Genomic DNA, 18,922 nt, shown 5'->3' on the forward strand with positions numbered 1-18,922 from the left:
AACAATATTTAGGAATATGTAGAAATAATCGCAGCCCTGGAGCTGTCTAATGCATATACCTGTGATGCATATTTAAGTTGTACTTGCTTGTTGTTATTCAGGTGCTAAGAACAGCAACTGGCCACTCCTTCAACTCATTTGTTTCTACCTTATTCACCTATTCAAAACATCTTTTATAAGGCATTTGCTATCCATTTCCTCCAAATGAAGAGCCTGATCCAACTGCTACTGAGATTGGTGGCAAATGTCCCACTGAATGGGAGTTGGGTTAAATCCTTAATGTGTATGAGCAGTTCCATAAGAGGGCAGAAGAGACAGTAAAATACACTTATCCAAAACATCTGTGTATTTTACTAAGTTTACAGGTGAAGGGGCACATTTTAAAAAAGTACAAAAAACAGAGCAAGTAATTTCCAAGTTATAGTTTGACATGTATAATTCACATTGATACTAACTCATATAAATAAACCTCCAGATTTCACAACTTCAAGACAAACAAAGAAATCACCGGAAAAGAAACATTACAAGCCACATGGGAGGGAAAAAAGTGTTTTCTAATCAATGGTCCAATGAACAACATGTTAGTCAGCATACAGGAGGGGAAGGGATATCCATTTACATTAAATTAGTGGCTCTTTTTCTCTGTCCTTATCTAATTACAAGCTATCAACCTAATATTTGGCCAACAAACAGGATGATAATGATTAGTCATCAGACCATAAAGCCTCTCACATGGATATCAAGCTGTTAGAGAATGTGTTTTATGTCACAGCTGGTTAATACGAAGAAGTCTTAAGTATTTTTTCTCCACTATTTGCAATGACTGTCGAATCGGCCTTTTAGTGGAAAAATTCTCTAGTGATTTACACCTTGAAATCCACATTGAATGAATAATAATAATATCAATAGTAGTAGTATTAGAAATAATATTACAGTAAAGTAATAAATAAAAACATGTTTGTGCAAATTTGATCCTATATATCTAGAGACTGGTAATGAAACACCCTTTCATTTAAAATTAAATGTGCTGTACAATTGCTGCCACGTTGAATAAAAAAAGACATTGCTGACGTAATGCCAATTTATTGGCTTAAATATGTATTTATTTATCCACAACAGCATGATGATATATAAGCAGAAGCACAGCACAAAAAGGATCTAATTCGTCTGTGGCATAATACAAGTGAAAGAAGGGGGGATTAAATGAGATAAAAAACTGTTACCTGAAGCAGCCACACTAGCCATTGTGGGCTACAAACTGGTCATATATTTATCTCCAGATTAAAGGCTGTATACTTTGAAAGGGTCTCCTTTTGGTCTGTAGGAAGGAAACAGGAGAAGGAGTCAGTCTTCATCTTAAATATTATCTCAGACAGGAAACTTAGCCTTTACAGAAGAGTTAAGGAACCTCTCATCAAAGCTTAGCTGAAGACATAAAATAAATAAATAAAATGTCATTCCTTTGCTAGGAACTCTGTGAAACGGCACTGAGCTCTTGCAGCAAGGCCTCTGCTTTCTTTGTTCTTAAAAGAGCTAAAACTGTCCTGGTCAATCCCCGGGGACAGGGCTATGTTGGATGCAGTCCCATGTAGTTTTAAACTGGTAAAATGGCATTTTGTTCCTACAAGCAGATCCCAGATTGCCAAACGTGTTCCTGCTGTGCTTCCGTCTCCTCATTACAAGAGCTTTGCTGCCTGAGAGGGGGTCAGGCTCATCCTCCTCTGATTTAGACACACAAGTCCTTGCCCCTAAGGTTAGAGGAGAAAGAGGAGGGTCCAGCCAGCAGCTTGCCTTGCCTTCCATGAAGCTGGCCCATGTGGAACAGCTGGAGCTCCAAATGAAAGTACATTTGCACCCTTAAGGGAGATGCAACTTACACCACTATAAAAACCCTTTGCTGATATAACTTTTCCAATGCTGTGAACAGAATAACATATACAAACTGTTTCTTTCTCTTGTCAGCACTGTTTTGTTGAGCAGTGGTAGGATGTTTTACTAGGATTATGTACTCAAATGAAAGTTCACCTCATAACAGAGTCTGAGCACTCTCCCATCAAGTATGTTTTCTTCTGATGAATTAACCATCAAATATATACCAAGGTATAAGAGAATGTAATTTTAAAACACATGCCCTCTAGCCAGACCCAAGCTTTGTACTGTCATAACAGAACAGCTGTCTGGGAAAGGATCAACCTCTAGAAGCAGAGGTAACTCCAGAGAATTACCTCTGAATTACCCCAACTCTCAGTGAATAACTAGTGCTTGTATTCTGAAGATCAGCAATCACCATTGTAAAGGAAACTTAGTTTCTTTTATTTTGTGCATGATGAATAAAATACTCAAATGACAGTTTTTAGGTGATACTCCTCCAACACAGATTTCTCAGATACTTATTTAACTGGACATGATCCCCAAGTTTGCACCAACGGCATTTACTAAGCTAATCCTTCAGTTCTCAGTAGTATCTTTATATTAAACATTCCTAATATGCAAAACATACCTAAAGAGCTCAAAGAATTTTTACTCCAGTTCATATTTTCTCCCTAATATATACTCATCAGGTGAAAACATATTAGAGAAGATAATTCTCTGGATTAAATATTTTAAAATAAGTAATCAAGATGTTTTCAGGAATCATTGGTAAGGGAAGAACAAAACTTGAAAGTCTGTACCAAAAGTCTGCAGTAACCCAACCATAAAGTTAAATATAGGAATCCTGAGCAAAATAGCTCGAAATCAAAGTTCCCAGGAGGTCATGACATTTGCCTCCTGTGATTTATCAAAATAGTAAGTCTTTAATGGAATTATCACAGAAGACATTAATTTGCCCCACTGGTTCACAGAACCACAGCATTAAACACAGCAGTTATGCTGGCAAGCCCCCAGCCTATGTAGTCTGCTCTTCCCAATGGCACCAGTGATGAATCACTGCATGCTCAGAGCCAGTTTATGCTTTGCATCAGAATATACTTAAGACACTTGACCACAGGTTCTTGGGAACAAGCTGGTCTTTTTATTCCTAATACCTTTAAAACTCTCTTCAAAGAGTTCACTCAGGCACCTTAATGCTATGGCTGTCCATATTCAAATTTAAATTTTCTCCAAAGAATTACAAAGAAATAATAGGTGTCACTGGGAAGTTTTATCATTTTTTTAAGGAAAAAAGTCTTTGCTGGCCCTTACAGAGATAACATTAGCACAGCCACCACGGTAAGCTTGAGATCTCCTCTAGGCTCTGTCAAGTGCATCATCAGAGGATAGCTTCTGTGGTCTTTACCAAATGGCTCATTTATTCTGCAGTGGACGCTCTGTGTACCCGACACACATAGCTGTAAGCTGTGCAGGGACTCTGTGATCAGAAGCCTATGAAATTGACTGAGAAATAACTTCTTCCCTATTTATTCACCTTGTTTATTCACCCCAAGATACACAGCAAAAGATTAAAACAACGCAATTGTGTATGCAGAATGTGCTAAACTAGACCTTAATCTTTCTTTGCATCTTTGATAAGCTACAATGCCTATGCTAAAGCTTCCATGAAGATGCAAACTATTTTACTGTAGTATGCTCCTGGCATTCCTTTGGGATGTTCTTCATTTCTCTTCTTTCCTAGGACAGCATCGTTAATGTTTTTGCATTTTCTTTGCTCACAGACTCCAGTTTGAGTGTCAGAAACCTTGCTAGCTTGGTTAGGCACAGTTCCCCAAGCATCTAAGCATACTTTACGATGTGATCTTTTCGTTGCCATGCTCCATTTTCTCCTTCCCAGCCTTTCCTAGTTTAACTCTCTAAAGCTGAACAGTATTAACATCAGCTAGGTAAAGCGAGATGCATATGATATTTACTGAAAAAAAAAAAGCAAAATCCCAAACCTTCAGACATTTTAATTTCCTCACTAATAGACAGAATTTAAAAGGTCACCAACTGAAAACAGTTTTTTAAAAGACTCCAGATAAAATGACAGGACCCTACATTATTTCTGTGTTTGCACACCTTGATTTTTATTTAGCTTTGAAAGGATAAATCAAAAGGAACCAAGAGGGTTCAGAAAAGCAATCTTCCTTTGAAGAAGGACCTGAAAGAGGGACAACTTTTTAGGAATAAGCAGAAAGAATGATTTCCCAGATACAAACGAAGTGATGCTATCTCTGCCACCCTTTAAAGGACAGAGAGAGGAATAAAAGCTTTCAGTACTCTTGGGAGGTCTGGCAGATTTACATTTCTGCCTTAGATGAAACTTTAAATTCCCAGTAACACACTGATATTGGATATACTACAACCACACAGAACTATTTTGCTTCCTGCAATATTAAATGGCATGTGAGAATGGAAAGTAATCATAATAGCAGAATTTAGTTGCCTAAAACATTCACACCAGACGACCACACTTAAATGTACTCCAGCTTGTTTCTTTTCACGTTCGGAGGGATTACGTACAAATATATTCTAGCTTCTAAAAATAGATACTCCTTATATTTCACATCACCGTCTACATTATTTCTCAGTCATTTCTCTGACACTAAACATACTGCCTGGTGACTAAAAAACCTTGTGATGTTGTGGTTGTATTTCTGTTATAATAGGAAATCCAGCCTTCACAGATGGGGTATGCTGAATCTGGCCTATATGGAAAGAGCAAAGAAATATAGCAGAATTAAATTAAAACATATGTATTTCACAACATCTGAAGACGTTCAGAAAGCAAATATAGATGTTATTTTGGTCTATATAAACTGGGTACATCAGCTTAATAACCTGAAATTGCTTGGCAGAATTTACCCAAGGAGTTGAAGATAGCTTCAAATTATTCTTACTGTAAATACAGCTCTTAGAGCAGGTGCATAGTCCAGCTAAGTATTACCCATGGATTAATAAACTGTAGGATGCGTGAAGGCAGCAGTTTACAGTCACTTCGGTAGATCAAATTCACATCTCTGTTTTGCCTCACAAACATAAAGCGAAGCAACTAAGTTTTATTTCCTGATTTGCATCCAGTCAGATGCTATCTTGAAAGTTCTAGTAAGATACTTGAAACCAGCCATGGTTAAGGGATCTTGCATGTTTCCAGCATTTCAAATATGTTTCTTAAATAATTTTTTTCCAGTCACACTGCACAAAGTACTTTAATATGCTTCTGCCACAAAAATAACCTGTTTAAACATAATAGATTGCAAAGATAAAGCTAATTTAATTGTGTCTATGTTAGAACTCTTTTTAAACATCCTTTTGGAGAGTAAACAAGGTCTTGTAGAATATACATATTCTGATTTATTTCTATTTCTATTACAGTTCCTCATTACTTCAGTATATGCCTGAGCTAGTATTATTGGAAACCAACATAAAAACTTCCACTATGTAAATGGGCTTTGTATGTGGGTTTTTCTTAGGTCACTGCTTGATATTATTAATACAGAAGAGGCACGCATTTTCTTCATATCTTTCACCAAACTCTTAACTGGAAGGAATAAGTAGATACACATATTAAAAGAGAATGTTTACCCTCTCTTTAAGAACTCATGTCCATACTTAGTCACCTAAAGAAATAGTAGACTGCAACAAGCTCCCAAAGACTGTTTTTAAGCTCTGAGTATCTTCAAATTTGACTTGGCAGTGTCTCAGAAAACAAGAGAATCAGTACAACCACAAAAGTTGTTTCCATTTATTTTCTCTTTTTTCCAAAACAGATCCCACTTCCACATTGATAGCCCTTCTCCTACTCAGTCCTTGCATCTGCATTAAGAATTATGGGACGAAATAGGACTATTGACTTCATTTAAGTGTATCATAAGGCTTCTGTATTTAATTAATTTTGATAAGACACAAGATACCACACAAGTAGATTCATGGAACCATAATATAACTCCTGGAGATTATCATTGTAAAAAATGGACATGAATTTTAAATGCTGCACAATTCTACTGCCAATGTAATGAAGCTGAGGAGTGAGATTGGACTTCATTATTATTTATATAAACTCTCACTAGCTTATGCACAAGTGATTAATTCCATTGGTGAACCAAGAACACATACACCAGCTTAATCAAAATCTGCGCAGATCAGGGGGAAGAGGTTGAATCAGCTGCATTCCCCTTGATATCCTATGCCTTTGGCTCAAAAAGTATCTTGCAGAAGATACAAAAGATAAATATATGCTTGCTGGGTTCTCATCCTTTCTCCCAAGATTTCTGTAGTATTTAAGACAGAAAAGTGGGCTAACTGATCTCACCCAATACAGTTGATCTTATATTTCATATGGAGGTGGCGCAAGCGGTCAGCACAAGTTAAAACAAGTCAGGACACTTTTCACAGGTTTTCTATAATGAGAGTCCTAGAAAAATGGGCCTTGTGGCATTGCCAGCTTCCTGCTTCGTTGAGTTAAATAGCTCCTTTCTACCTACACCTGCTGCAGTTAGGGCAGAAAACTCTTCCTCGTCATGAACTTTGGTCACCCTGATGTTCTGAATAAACAGCCTATGAGGATTCTCAGCACTACATCTACTCCTTCCTTTCTTCGGCACACTGGGGAAGAGATCACTTCATATATTACACTAATAAGCAAACCACCCAACCTAGAAGAGTGGAGAAACAACAGCACAGAAAACATGATTCAGACAAAGCAAGTTCTCATCAACCTCTTAGTATAGAGTCAGTGTAACTGCTCAAGAGTTTCCAGTTTCAGATTCCCATCTTTTTCCAAGCCCTTAGACAAAAGCAGAACTCTGTTTCTTCACAATTTTTGCAGCACCATGTACAGAAATCTTTTTTCTTTAGCAAGGCTACTCCTACTAGACACTTTGTAACAGGACATGCAATTCCAGCAACCTGATGTATCAAGCTGTCTGAATGTTGTCACCTTCATTATATGAATATGAATGTGATAATGACAGTACCAGGTTAACATCCTGACACCTTTACTGAGATCCTCTAATAATTCTTTACTAGTTGTTGACATAGGGGACAAGGTATTACTAAATCATTTAGAATATAACCTATGTAAGAAAACCACAGCATGTCTTAGGAATTTTGTATTACATTACTAATTAATGAAGATGAGTATTTCCTTGTCTGGGGTACCAGCCAATGAATTGGAAGACTTGGTTTCCACATCCTGGTCTGACATTGACTTCCAGGGTGAACTTGGAAGAGGTATTTAGACTCTCGATGCTTTCTGTTAAATGGGGGTGAGATTAATTTCTTTAGGATTGCAAGGATGTGTACAACAAAGTGTCAGCTATCATTACAATGTAGGCCATATACATATCTAAGATGAAAGAGGGTTTTCTAGCCAAAACCTATTAATATACAGCACACAGTCTTCCAAGAAACACCCCCAAATTCACTAATCAGCCTGAAAAGACATACGCTTTCATTTGGGGCCAAAAAGACTCTTTTTGTGTGCATGCGTGAATAAGGTTGAGTCACAGAAGCAGTTTTAATTTCCAGGGCTTGGAACATTTTTTATTTTTCCATAGTTTGAAAATAGTTTTACTGTTGTTTATGCAATCACAAAAATGACCTGGGGTAAACTTTATCTTTAAACATTGATCTTCATAAAAAGCAATTTTTGGCTTGACTGAATTTATTTTATAGTGTTAAAATGGTGAAATAGGTTGTGGGTGTTAATATGATGAAATATAGTAACAGTTCCACATTTTCTATCATCTGATTTCTTTTACCTCTGCATCATTCACTATATGTCCTCCAGTTGATGCAACAAAGAGATCCCAGAAACAACATTGGTTCTGATTCATCAGCCTGAATATTTCCACACAGTTCCAAGCTTTCCCCTGAACAATATAAGGGTCCTATGGGAAAAATAGTGGAAATCAGGTAATTTAAAACGGTATAAGAATGTATATATAGAGAGGATTGATTCGAAAGTCATAGAGGCAAGCTTAATCCTGACATTTCCTAACTCTTGAATGCTGGAATGACAAAAACCCCATTCTTCTAACTCTGATTTTGGGGGTTTAGTAAGGATGTTCAATTCCTTGATAGCAGGTGATGGAGAATGCAACTGAAGATAGACAGCTTATGAACAGCTGCAAAAGCTGAATGTCAGCTCCCTTGTCAGCTTTGTCCCTCAATTCTGGAGTGATCTGAGTGCAGACAACCTGAAGTTATCTGGTTTAACTCTCCCATGAAATTACTATCATAGTATTTACCCGCTGTGCAGAGATACTACATTCAGGGCTACTTAGCTATTTACTGGAAAATGTTTGAAACTCTCCATGTATAATGCTATTTAAGGACTATTGGCTATTGGATCCATGTAAGGGCACATTGGGTAGGATGCTTGTTTGTCTTTTATGCTTTGCCAGTGACTTCCATTCTTTCTCTTGTGATTCCTCAGGAGAGAGGCTTTTTTGGATGAAGGCAAAGCTGTAATACACTAGAATATCCAGAGACACTCGATAACAATGCAGTACGTAAGAAGAAAAAGACAATGAAAGTGTTGAAAAGTCATAATAGAATTAAATGAAATAGCCACTTTGCCTGGCAGAGTAAGGAAAACGGGAAAAGCAAAGAAATGACATCTCTGATTGGTGTAGGATAAAGATGGGAATTCCAGATATACCTAAATTTTACATTTCTCTTCATCATGCTGGTATACACACAAGCCGCTGTGGTTATTAAACGGTGGGTTTTTTATGGGACTGATTGACTTGTATAAAGTCTGTGCCTTAGTTTCTATGTCCATAAAACATTTTGCTTTTTGTTGGACTAAATTCAAAAAGGTTTATCAAGTAAGGAATATCTTCTGGTGGAGATGCTTAACTTCCCCAGATAAAACTTCACTTTACAAGGCTCAGTTCAGCTCTGCAACCTTGGTAAGTCACACATAAGACTGACATGCAACTTGAAACTCTTCACTGAATCTAGTGGAACTGACTATGAATCCATGTTGTTGGGGCAGCAGTAGTTACTGTGGTCACATATTGTGTTTAAAACGTACGCTCTCCAAGGGGTTTGTATCTGTAAAGCACCTCTAGCTGACTGTACAACTAAACCGTTTCTCACAGTAAGACATCTTACTCATACAATAGGAATTATAGTAATACTACATTAATATTATAGTAATGCTATATGCTGGTTTAAGAAAGAAATTTCTATATCCATTATTCAGTCCTTACTTTCACATTGCAAAAGTTCTTTTGCCCTGTTGGAATATATAGACATTTAGCATGGCGAGAAAAAAAAAAATTCCTGTCTATCTGAAACTTGAAGGGAACTGTCTGTACCTAACAGCTCACCAGGCTAAGATGTTGAACAAATCCTGAAATCCTTAGGAGCAGGTACTAAGTTCAGAATATGTCTTTGTGCTAAGCAAGGAAGTTATTTGCTCCAGAGAAGTTTAATTATTGTTAAGAATGATAGTAGTATCCTAAAGCTATCTGTTTAAGGGTAAACTCTGATTCATGTGCAGTATATGCATTGAGTGAAATGAAAAGAAACTGCATAAATATTTATGTTAGTTAATTGTGTTTATGTTAAAAGTTACAGTGTTTGTTTAATGTCTTTGCAAAATCTGTAAACTTGGCTTCTGGATAAAGGCCTTCACAATACTGTTTAGGGTTACAGCCACGTGTTCCTGTCACTCCTAGCACTCCTGCAGAAAACCCAGGCCTGTTTTATTCTCAGGTATCTAGCAAAGTTATACTGGCTATGCCTCAAATAGCCACTGAAACATTTCATGCACTGATACTGAAAATACAAACATGGGGGCAGCTTTCCTTCTCTGTGGCTGAGAGCAAGATTTTGGATTTTGAACCTGAGGGTCTTTTATTCTGCCTTTATTTCTGTATTTCCCCAAAGAGCTTTTTCTATTTAAAAGAAACAGAGACCTTAAACAGAAATGTTATTTTTCTCTGACTCATGAGCTCTTTCCTTGGGCTAACACTCTAACACTGGGCCAGTTCTAATACTCTTGCTGAAGCAAATGGTAAATTAGAGCTAGAGAGAACTAAGTAAAGCTTTGCCAGTTTGTACCATCAGAGAGTCTGGCCTTTAGTGTGAGGCACAGAAACTATTCAGACACCATTGCTCACTTCTGCTGACAACCTGGATTTAAAGAAAGCTGGCTCAGACACATTCCCTGCATTTGGTACCACAAGCAACAAACACAACTTCTCCTCAGGCTTCTAGAAGTACATAGCCCTGAATAGATTTTACTTGTATCTTAAGAATAATCACTTTCTTATTAGCTTAGAACTTAACTATGTGCAGTTCTCATGAGACTCAGAACAGTATTAGTAAAAATATTTCATAAGATCAGCTGTTCTCATAGGGCAGCCTCAGCCTGGACCTTCTACTTCAGCTGCTGTTTCTTGGTAATACCCACCATTAAAATGTTACAAATCTCTGCTTCAAAGCAGCTAAAGATATTTTAGCATTCTCAGCAATGTTATGCTTTGCCATCAGAAAAGTCACAGCAGAAGATCCATCTGCGAAGCAAAGTGTGAAAGCACTGAACAGACTTTGGCTTTAAGAGGAAAATCTCTATATTAATCTGGAGCAAGAGTTCATTGTTTACTGAGTTCTACAGCAAAGCAGGTATCTGCTCAGTACTTGACCACAGCAGAGCATCTAAGCATGCATTTGGTACTGAGCAGTCAGTTCAGTGCTAAATTAAACATGCTTTTAGGAGTTCTGACTGGCTACGGCCTTTTTCCACGTGCACGAATCTTACTGACATTAAGCAAATTGTGCATGAATAACTGCCACCGAGTATACACTCCAGTCTCACATTTGGTATCAAGGAGAATTTGAAAAGCTAAAATACTTTCTGTATTAGAAGTTCATATTATTTTTCTATCTATTTTTTCACAAGAGTTTAAATGTGAGAACATGCTGACATTGTTGAGGCTTGTCCTTAACATGCAAGATAAATTTCAAATTCATTCTATCAGTTGTTTTTAATAACAAATGTAATCAAGGAGAATCATTTTGCAATGTCCTCGAACAGGAACTTCTGTTAACAGTGATAGGGTGCCAGGGATGTACACTGTTGGCAAATCACAAGTATTTTCTCACCAGGCTTTGCCATTTGCAGTGAAACCTATTACTGATTATGAAAGCTGATTTAAATTGGACTTCAGTGCCACTGACATTTAATCTGATTTTTACCCATAACAGAATACCTAAAAAAAAAAGTATTCAAAGGCTCAGATCTATTGGTGTTTGGATTGACTAATCTGTGTTAAGTTTAGAGCTACAAGGTTATTAGTACCAAAACTGGTGCAAAGAACCAAGAAGGGGAGACTGTCTTTCAGTTCAGTGCTGGAGCACAAGGAATTGAAGTTCACACATTCTGGAGTGTTTTAGAAAGTCAGTTAAGGTAACAGGTGTAACAGTGCTTTAATGCTTGAAGATGCTTTTCAAGTTTCAGGTTTCTAGGTACAGACATACACCCAAAGAAATTTTTAGAAGTGTTTCGGTTTCTTCCATTAGCTTCCCAGTGCTTCTGAAAATCCCTTTACATATCTGCTAGAGATTGACCACAGGCGATTTGACTAAATAAATACTACTTTCTTTTTTTGGGAGTGAAGACCTGAGATATGATACTGAGAGATGCAGTAAAAGGTGGAATATGTTTCCATCATCTTTTGCAAGCAGATGCGAGGCCATTCCTGACTGTACTCTGCACTGACCAGAAACCAGGTTGTCACAGATGGTGTTTGTTGAACCTCAGGTTCCTCAGTCCTGCTGAAAGGCAGAAATTATTGGTTCCAGCCAAATGCCACACAAATGCAGGTACAGGGCTCATGTTCAGCCCAAAGTCCAGAGCTTGTTTGCTCACCTGCACTGGCATTTGAAGACTGGGTAAACAAGCCAAGAAGCATGTTAAAAAACCAAACATGAGTCACAGCATACACATGACAAACATGAAGCCACCTCTCCACAAAATACATACATCCTTAAGAAAAGGTGGCAATCCCTGACTTCAGACTAGTTCTTTGAATGTAACCACCCAGGTTAGCTGTCTCCTCATTCAGTTCTCATGGAGAGCTGCTTTATTACAGAAAGCTTCCTATCAAGTCTTGGATGTTTTTGAGCCCACAGCTTGCATACAGTTAGGGGCAAATTCTACACATTATTCATGGTAGGCTCAGTGCACACCATCACACACAGCCTGAATGCCTTCTCAAAGGCCTAGTTAGTTCCAAAACACATGCTTCCAGCAGTTATGTAAAAACATGGCTGCCCAGAGCACTCTGGTGTTTTCATGATAGATCATGAATTTAGAGAACTGACGGTATGCATGTGCTCTAAACAGACAATGTAATACCCAGACTTTAAGGTTCACAATCCCTGTCAGCATCACACCTAGAAATGGTTTCTTGGAAAGGCTAAGGTTATGCTTACCTTGGCTGATACAAAAAAATCAAGAATGATGATTTCAAAAGGCATATCTTGGATGGTTGTCTCTAAAAGGATGCTTAATAAGGCAGATGTTTTTCATCCACTGCCGAGTTCACAGTAAAACACACTCACTGTCCACATGTTCTCTGTAACCGTAATCATTGACATGCAGTCCTAAAAAGGGGTGCTACAGCCCAAGTGAGTCAAATTCCATCTTGTTGACACAACTCACTTCAGCTGTTACTAAGGCAAAAATGTTACTATGCTATAATTAATCTGGCCTGAGACTTAAGAATGTCATTAAAGTAGGTTGCCATCTCTTTTAAACACTGCATTAATCTATAGTAGACTGCAAAAAGCAGAGCAAAATTAAAATCAAATGCAGTGATAGCTTCCAAACATGAAAAACAGTCTTACAAACATCAATAACATAGTATTAGTATACTATAAAGCCTAAACAAATGGGTTAAGAGGAGAACTTGGTTTTCTGCACGCTGTACAAAATATATGGTGGCGCTAGAAGATAACCCCTATTGGCAGTTAACTATGCACCATCAGAATTAAAAGATAAAGTACTTCAAAATTAAAAGATAAAGGCTAAATTCCTGCATAAAAAGAGATTGTCAGAGCCAAATGCATATGCAGCACTTCTGCCACAACTCTTCATGTAAAGTGCAAAGAGGTTTTTCAAATGGCTTTTTGTCTATTTGATGTGAAAATAGGATACAGTAACAATACTTGCAAAATTCAAGGCTTTTGAAGGGTCTTGCACATCAGGGCTTAACTCCTCATCTGTCTGTGAGAAAAACATTGCAACTGCCTTAGAAGAAAACTCATGTTTCAGTGCAATGGAAAGGATGTGCGATAAAACAATAGAAATAAAAATTCTCATTTATGAAGAATCAATTCCTTAATACAGAAACCAGCTCCCTCCTCTTCACTTCCCTAGCTACCAATTATTACCTTAAAGAAATATTCATGGAAGATAAATTTTTTCTCTTCTTTTTCAGAGGCCTGAAGCAGAAGCATCAGTGGAGTGCAAGAGGCAGCGCCTTGGTTTAATCTCCTCCCTTCAGCATACACATATGCACTGGAGAAATTGCTCTGGCATAAAGGCAGGGGAAATCCTCAGCAAAATGACTTGAGGAAAATTTGATGTTAGGGAAACCTCTGATTGTCTTTACTGATTGGAATTAAAGGGACCTGCTTTTCAGTAATGCTCAGAATTGGCAACTAAGGCCCGGACCTTTGAGAGAATTCAACTCCATTTTTGTCATTAGAACATGGAGGCCAGATGTTCAGAACTGTTCAGTGGCATGTGGCACGCTGAGCTTTCTCCATCTGGCCAGATGCACCACTATTTGAGCATGGAGAAACAGAAGATTTGGACTCCCCTTTTATGGGAAATATTTGCTACCATAGCTTTGTCTCATAGGACCCGTCATTATCACTGTTATTATGGAACACAATGTTTTTATCAACTGAGTTGCTTCGTCAAGTTCTCAAAAAAGTCACCTTCCATATCAAAATAGTTTACAGAAATCAAAATCTTGACAAATCATGAAGGGACATAACTGTTTTTAAAATCACTCTCATAAAACAACATCAAAAAAAAGGTTTTGGAAGGCCCAGAAACATGGACTGAAAGCATGGTTCAGTTTCAACAGGACATGCTTCTTCACGCTACCACAGTGACACAGCTCCTGACCAGTGTGGACAAGGCAATCAGCCTGCAAATGTTCTCACAGATGTGCTCAGAATCTGCAAACTCTGGGCTACAGCCATAGGGAGAACAGTCAGAACTGATCTGTATTTCTGATAGCAAGCTCTTTAAGGTGCTTGCGTTAATCAAGAGGAGCAAGCTAGCCATTAACTAATTGCATTAAAGAAGCATGAGAAGACCTGGGCTGAAGGATATAAAGAAAAACAAATATACGTTAAGCAAAACAGAAAAAGGTGGTGATAAAAAACTTTGCTAATCATAAAATAAGAAGCCAATTATGGAGAAGGGATGAGTCCTTGACAAAAGATCTGATAATTATTGAAAATCAGGGCAAAACTCTTGGAAAGAGATATAAGAAACCCCAGAAATGAACATTTGCCAAATAAAGAAATTCACGCTGTCCAAGAACGGAGTTTATGGAAGCAGCCGGCTCTGATACAGTATCTCCTAAACAGAATTCAAAATACTGTAAGAAAAAAGGTAGAATACAGACAGAGTTCACCAAAACTAACCCAAACATGTCAACAACATTGCAGGAACCATCTCAAACTAAGACAATGCCTGGCAGTAGGAAAAAAGATGGAAGAAATTAAGTGGATTACAACACTTTGGAAATGCTTCTCAGCAGCAGCAGAGGGTGCACTACTTAGACTGAAGGAGAAAAGCAAAACTGGTTTTTTTGAGTAATGGGCAACATTGTCAATGACTGAGGCATCAGTCCAGAAGCACACAAACCACTGTTTTCATCTAACTGGATATTAGAGATTACAGCTATGTTTCATCAGAAAAGAAACAATGCAAGTATAAATAAATATAAATAAAAGAATGGAAAAATAAATCAGGAGATACACATTTTTAGATGTAAGTAAGGATAAATAAGTAACATCCTATGCATACGTTTGTGTACACTCAGTCTTCTCTTTGGGAGACAACATACCCTTTTCATGTCATTTTTGTTACACTCAGTACCAGAAATGAGGCACTTGAAAATATACTAGAAATTTTAAAGGCCTAAAATAAAGTTATTATATTATTATAATATTAACCCACGGGGTAGGAGGGCAATAGAAGTGTGAGACCAGTCAACCCCTCATGTAGGGCTGCTGGAAAATGTTGCCAAAATCACTAAATGGCTAAATAGAGCACTATGAAGATCAGATGATCACGTGGATATGGTCCTACTAAATTACAAATAACAACTGTGTGATATCGCCTGTCACCAGTTCATGCTTTGCTCAGGAAGAAAAGTGACAACCAAAATGGCACCATGTGTGAAAAAGATGCCAAAATCATTAAGGACTGCCAAGCCACAGGTAACAGGGAAAACATAGAAATAGTCCATGTGATTTGGGATTCTGAGATAATCCACATCTTTTGTAAATGCTGTTCTACTTCCCTAGAAACTGGCTACAAATGGAGATGTTAACCTAAGAGTTTGCTCACATAAATCTATTAGTCCTGAAGACCAGCTTTCACAGATACCAGAAAAGATTAAAAGGGGGACCAAGCATGGTGCCCCTGGCCGTTTGCCTAGTGGCTTCAGGCAAGAAGCAAACTCAAAAGGTTGAGATAACAGGGCATGAGGACACAAACAACCAGACCAACAGGACTTTCAGCCTGATAAAGCACTTGTCTGAAGAATTGCTCAGGGCATCCTAAACACTAAATGAACAGTTCTCAGCGAACTGTATTTTGAATTCTACCTTGTATTATTATTAGCACTTATATTTGGCATTGAATGAGGTACTGGACCCAGGGCCATTAAATGCTGGGCTCTCCAGTGCAGTCAGGAGGAACAAGATGCAGAATGAAGTAGACCTTTTGAAAATATTTTCAAGACCAAACAAAACAGACCCCAGAAAGTACAGCTGGGATAAAAGATACTGGCAAAGGCCACTCCGATAGTGGCAGTAGCTATGAACAGCCATGACAAGGCTGCCTAGCCTACAGTCTTCCACAGCTGCCAATAGTATGGTCTTGAAGAAAGCCAGAACTTGAGACCAGTCTGCTCTCTGGTGTAACCTCACATCATCTAGAAATCAATGGTTGAAGGGCTTCCAGAGATGAAGTCTGCATTTTGCTTAGATGTCACTGATGACTACCCTCCTCAAACTTCTGTAGTGTCTTTCTGAGACCCTGTTTTACCCCAAATGGCTACAAATTTTATTGTATAGTTACTAACTTCACAAAAAAAGTCATGTTTCTTTTGTTTTAAACCTATTGCTTGACAAATTCACTGGACAGCATATAAGTTTTGTTTTGGGAAAAACAGTGAATAGACATTTCTAACTCTCCTTCATAGTACTTAATATTATTACAAATTTTGTATCTGTCATATTTAATGTCTGCCCACCAATTACCTCTTTCAAGGCAGAATCCTACTCTGTTTAGCTCCCTTGAGGGAACATGTTTTGTGCCTTTGATTATCGTTGTTGCACTATTGCACATCTTTTCTCGATCTGTCATACATTTTTGAGCTGGGATGACCAAGCCTGCATGCACAGTTTAGGAAGGGATCACATCACAAAGGTAAAATTTCTTTTTTTCATCCATTCCTTGCTTGGTATTGCAGTGTCTTGTCTATTCCAGCTGAGCACTGAGTATTCCATTAGATTTAAGGATTTAAAGAATTGGCAAAAAGAGCCCCCAAAAAGGGATGGCATGAATGTTCTTTTCTTCTTTCTTTTTTTTTTTCTCTAATGTGCACAGCAAGAACGTAATATTCTTAGTTCCTTTGTTATGGGACAGGAGATCATCTGCCATATGCCACTGTAGTTTACAGGATACACTGACCTGTGGAATGCAGGTTTTGCATTTGCACTGCCACAATGTTGAACAGGAAGTAAATAATGGAAATGGGGCAGAGCTAAAATATCTACTGACTTGACAAGGTAAAAGATCAGTATATCAAATAAAATTGACTTATGTTTATAATGTAACGTAAGACTTGGTAAGCGCATAGAGACAAAGGGAGTTTTGCCTCCAAATTCAGCATTTCAATGAGGCTAGAGCATTTAATAGATGGTCTTATATACACATAAATACCAACCCATTGAGTAATAACAGGCATCTATTATCTCTTTGTAGTAAATGAGCATATCCTCCTTCTTCCTCTCTGCTCTCATGACAAGACAAAGCTTTTCATGATGTTTGTAAGTTAAAATAGCAATTGTATTTGCTACTTCAGTGGCCCAGCTCTCAAGATTATTCCTACAAATTTATATTGTCAAATTGGGTGTAGATTTCTTATTGTTTGCTTGTAATAGAAAAAAAGGTATTTTTATTTTTCAAACTAACAAATTAAAGAACAACACAAATATGTATGTGAAAGTAATGCTATTAAGGCTGGAAAAAACCCCCCTTTCCATTGTCAGAAAGTTTTGAAAATGCAGAGGGGCATTGTTACAGATTGCTGTCTCTCCATTTGCTACTCTAAACATCCCAGGACAGATATTAGGCAGCAAAATAAAATTTAGTAGCAAAATAAAAATGAAAGAAAATAGTATCTTGGACGTTATTCCTGTTATTTGACTCAGTGGCATAAAAGAATAATTGAAAATTCTGAAGATTTAAAAGATTAATCTTTTATAGTATAAAATAACATCCAAAAAAAGTTCAACTGAGTTTCAGCCTTCTTTTCATAGAAACAGGTCTGAAATTTCAAAAAGTTACACTAAGTTACAATTTACTTTCTTGAGTAGTTATATGACTGAGGGTGTTAAATGAGAGCCTGTTGCCTTACTCTGAAAAAAGTAGGTGTAAAATAGGCAATGCAACACAAAGTGGATGAAAAAATAGTCACCTCTCACCCAGATAAATTATTCCTAATCCAATCTGAGCCACAGAATTCTTATGTAATTCTATGTAAGACACTTAACCCATAGATTTCCCAGAGGGAAATGTTTACGGTCTTGCACAAACTGAGTGTTTGACTCAAGACAACAGAACAGCTATGGGAACCTGCTTTTCTCAAACAGAATGTTTTTCTTCTTTCTTAACTGCTTTTTAAATTTTCCAAAGATCTGTAATTTCCTTCTGCTGTTCATAGGCCTTTTAATCCAACTGGGGGGGAAACAGTCATTGTAGGATTAACATCGTTACCTGCTTTTGAAGCCCAACTTTTTCCAATCTGATAGAGATATAAAATTTGTCACTGAATATACATGGTTCAATAGACTCATGTATACATATTTAGTAGACTAATTCCTTCTTGACCAAAACTCATTTCATACTTCTACTTCAAACAAACAAAAAAGAAGTAAAGCTGTCATATTAATTCCGTTCCCTGATCGATCCCTCAGGGAAAGGGCCAGCATTGCTTTTATTTTAAAAGCTCATAAGATGTGTTTAATTTGGTTCTGTAGTTATTTGTTCAGTATGCAGTGCAAATTTTTCTGGCTACAGACATGGGATATGGTAAACCTTTGCCTGGATCAATGTCCAACCTCTTTTAAGTTATGGAGAAAGTTACTCTCTCATAAAGTTCAGACCTGCCAGACTCAATAACTCTACAAAAATGTTCAGATGAAAATTGCTTCAAGCAATCCTAGTAGAAAGCCAGCACCTCACCCCTAGTTTAAAGTTATGATCCTTATCATAATTAATTCAATAAAGAAGTAATGTACTTCAACCTAGGCATAGAGAATAATTTTCTGTCCTGACTGGTATAAACTTTCATCTAGGGACGTTTAAACTCTGGACCTGATCTTTTAGTGCAAATAATAAATTACAGACCTAGAGCCAGCAGATTGTAGCTGAAGTTGAACCATCATAAATATGTTGCTATGTCTAAGATGAAAAGGTACACTGGATAGAAGTGATAAGAAGTATAATACT

General features: G+C 37.4%; 1 long non-coding RNA gene across 1 annotated transcript in view; it reads right to left on the reverse strand.

The window, feature by feature from the left end:
- Nucleotides 1-1,229: 1,229 nt before the first annotated feature.
- Nucleotides 1,230-18,922, reverse strand: part of LOC135314346 (uncharacterized) — an 81,136-nt gene continuing 63,443 nt past the window's right edge. Inside the window, exon 3 of the long non-coding RNA XR_010373863.1 lies at nucleotides 1,230-1,318. This is a non-coding gene — a long non-coding RNA (uncharacterized LOC135314346). The remainder of the gene's footprint in view (nucleotides 1,319-18,922) is intronic.

This window comes from Phalacrocorax carbo, chromosome 7 (genome assembly GCF_963921805.1).
Source record: "Phalacrocorax carbo chromosome 7, bPhaCar2.1, whole genome shotgun sequence".
NCBI lineage: Eukaryota > Metazoa > Chordata > Aves > Suliformes > Phalacrocoracidae > Phalacrocorax > Phalacrocorax carbo.